We start from the raw sequence: 4,067 nt of genomic DNA on the forward strand, positions 1-4,067 counted from the left end.
ATCTGAAGATGCACCCACATCAACCTTGGAAAATTTGGAAAAGTTGTCAACGGACGACCAAGTCGCCGCCTTACACACCTTTGAGACAGACGATTGATGTCGGAAAGCCCCACTTATTTGCCCCCCCCTTTCAAGGATGCGGGGTGAACCACCCCCACTTACGGGAGACAGGGCCGCGGCGCCGTCCCTTGGAAGATTGGCCCCCTCCTTTTTCCGCTGGGCCAATTAGAATGCGCAGCACGCTTCGTGCAAGTGCAGCACTGACAGGCTGACCCCCCACTCCTTCAACCTCTGCAGCAATGCTGGCAGCACTCATATGTCTTTTTCATGCTTAAAAGATCTACACTTCCTAGGGATTGACACAATTGGCAAGAATATAACAGGGATGGAATAAATTATGGAATATGGGCAGGTGACACGAGAGCGGTTTACTAAAACTGGAGGGTGCAGAATCTGGCACAGCTCTGCACAGAAGCCAATCAGCTTCCAGGTTTTATTGTCAAAGTTTAAAGTGATATTAACCACTTAAGGACCGCCGCATGTACATTTACGTCAGGAGAATAGCACGGACAGGCACATCAACGTCCCTGCCTAGACGTGGGTCGGGGGTCCGATCGGGACCCCCCCCCCGGTACATGCGGCGGGTACTGTGGCTGTCCGAGCGATCCGGGATGAGGGGGCGGCTGTTCGTTTTTGTCCACCCCCTCCGGATCGCTCCCAGCCAATCTGCACGCTCCCCCGTGTGTCACTTCCTCTGCCTGTGTAAACACAGGAGGAGGAAGTGATGTGATCTCTCCTATCGGCGGTATTTTCAACCGCCGCTGAGGAGAGATCACATCACACAGTGAGTCTGCACAACACTACACTGACACCAGTACACGCAGGCACATTAACCCCTTGCGATCACCCCCACCCCCGTCACTGAATGCAGTGATCATATATGTACTGATCACTGCATTTAGTGTCAGTGTGACAGGCAGTTAGTGTTAGGTCCAGGGTAGCCCCCGTACCCCCCCTAATAAAGTTTTAACCCCTTGATCACCGCCCTAGTTAACCCTTTCACTCCCTATTGCCAGTGTCACTAAGCGATCATTTTTCTGATCGCTGTATTAGTGTCGCTGTTCCCGCTAGGTAGCTATTTTTTTTTTATTGCGATTTTTTTTTTACTAAAGACATGTGGCCGAATAAATTTTGGCCTAAATGTTTGACTAAAATTTAGTTTATTCGATTTTTCTTATAACAAAAAGTAAAAAATATAGATTTTTTTCAAAAATGTCGCTCTATTTTTGTATATAGCGCAAAAAATAAAAAAAATCGCAGGGGCGATCAAATACCACCAAAAGAAAGCTCTATTTGTGGGAAGAAAAGGACGCAAATTTTGTTTGGGAGCCACGTCGCACGACCGCGCAATTGTCTGTTAAAGCGACGCAGTGCCGAATTGTAAAAACCCCTTGGGTCATTTAGCAGCATATTGGTCCGGTCCTTAAGTGGTTAAAGTCTTGTTTTTATTTTTTAAATTAACAAACCTGTTATACTTATATGCCCTGTCACAGTGGCTTTGCACAGAGCAGCCCAGACCGGGTCACTCGCTGGCACTCTTGGCTCCTTCCTCCTCTCTCTCTCATTGGCTCACTGACTTTGATTGACAGCAGCGGAGCCAATGGCACCCACTCTATCTCAGCCAATCAGAAGAGAGAGTCTCGGACAGCCTAGTCTCTCGTACAACATTGCTGGATCAAGATGAGGCTCAGGTAAGTATTAGGGGGGCTGCTGCACACAGAAGGTTTTTTATCTTAATGTATAGAATGCATTAACCTCCCTGGCGGTATGATTCTGTCAGAAAAAAGGTGCTGAAAGCGGTACCATTATTTGCAAGGAAATTTGGCGTTTTATATTGTAGGTCTGTCATTTTTAGAAATAACTCACTTAAATCTGACCAAACAAGATTCTAATAGGCATCCCGGGTATGACATTTTTTTAAAAACAAAATTATAAATTATAATATAATAAATAATTATAAATAATTATAACAAATAATAATATAATTATAATAAAAATTATTCAATAATGTAATCAAATTAAAATCACTGAAATTTGCTCAGTTGCAGAATTGTTGCTGTCATTATTTTTTTTTTATGACGAATTTCCCCACAAATCTCTATCGCACAATTCTGCAAGTGATTATAATTTATTATCGCTGTTTTTTAGCTGATCTAAAACTATTTTTGACATAAAGGGACACTTTTGGTTGCTATGGACAATCTACAGTTTGCAGGGAGAAAGAAACGTTTTTATTATATAAAATGACATGCATGACACAGGACAGACCACTAGGGACAAGGGGGGTGTGTTTTTTTTACATACAGTACTGTAATCTATAAGATTACAGTATACTGTATGTAAAGTGTTTGTTTACGTTTTTGAATTTGGCGCCGTTCTCCGTCCCCGTGCGTCGTAACGTCGCAGGGAACGGAGATCGGCGTCACACGGAAGCACTATGTGAATCGAGCGAGGTCCCGCTCGCTCACACAGCGCGGTGGCATCGCTGGATCCAGGGACAAGGTAAGTAAAAAGTGCCTGTGGATTCAGCGAGGCGAGCCCGAGACTGACTCGGGGTTACCGATCGTAGCAGGAAAATCAAACCCCGAGTCAGTCTCGGGAAGACCGCCAGGGAGGTTAAGATAAAAAAAACTTCTGCCTTTAGAACCACTTTAATTGAACAAGCTGAAGTTAAATTTAACAACAAAAATACTGCGCTTGTGTATAAAGTGCAAAAAAATAAGGAATTGGACTTATTAATTCATTTTGCTGACACTTTTTTGGATTTTACCATCCACATTTATATTATGTCCACTTAGCGCAACTTACTTTGTATCCTATGAAGTTAGAAGCTGATTGGCTATTGTAACGGAATGGCCTGTGATACCCAGAGACTTTTGAAGGATGTGGGGTACTCCTGTGCCAGCTTCACCAATGACTCTTGGGTCTAGGGTCATCCTATGTCCAATAGGGGCATAGGATGACTGAGAGATATCTCGGATTACATGAGATGGGACCGTAACGATAATTCATGTATTGCAGGATATCTTGAAATAATACAGGTGGTTAATTCTGACCCCAACAGGTCAATAGCAGAGTGACTCATTCATGTGGGGACACAGACTGTTGAGGTGCTAATTAAGTCTACCTGGCTGTAGTGATAAAAGCTTGCTGTGTTTGCATTCTATTGTCTACTGTGCTAATTAAGTCTGCCTCTCAAGAACATTCCATTGTGTGATGCTAATGACACTGTATTGTGTGAAAGTTCTATTGATGATAGATATGTGTTGGCAGTCTGAAAGGTCAGATGTCTGACCTTTCAGGTGTAGTGGATTAGCATGTCAATTATGTTTACTAAAGGAATGTGTTTTATGTAGCAGGTGAGAATAACTTATCGCAGAGTCAGAACGTTTGGGTAATGATGAGTAATTAGCTCATCTGAATGTCATTATCTAACGGAATGTGTATTGAGCACCCCTTTGTGTGATGTTGTGGGTGGAGTGTTTCATTGTCCCTGTGATTACTGCAGCATGCTTTGTAACTGTATATAACCAGCCTGAGTTTACCATTAAAGGTCATTCGTTTTGGAACCAGAAACAGAGCTTGTGTCTCGTCATTCTGGAGAAAAATCCATATGGATCGTGTCTGCTGGATTGTGGAGTGTCGATAAGCTGTCTTGGGTTGGTGGAATGGAAGATCATGAACGGCGTTAACCCCTGACCGTTACAGCTATCATGAACAACTGCACTAGATTCTGAGTGCTCCAGTTTTAGTAAATCTCACCCAATGTTTGTAAAAGTGGATTTCTATAACATTACCCTACTGGAGGAACAGCTACAAGAGCTGGGACAGAGCTCAGTGACCAAGAAAAGGTTTACCACTGGATATCCACCAATCTCCTTTTATATATCTTCTGTATAAGTAGCTGTGGCTGCTTCCTTTATAAAACGACTCCTCTGTGTCACAGCAATCTATTTCTTATCTGCAGCCTCTAACCAGCAACCATGAGCACAAAACATTGTCCAACA

This window comes from Rana temporaria, chromosome 4, assembly GCF_905171775.1.
Source record: "Rana temporaria chromosome 4, aRanTem1.1, whole genome shotgun sequence".
Taxonomy (NCBI): domain Eukaryota; kingdom Metazoa; phylum Chordata; class Amphibia; order Anura; family Ranidae; genus Rana; species Rana temporaria.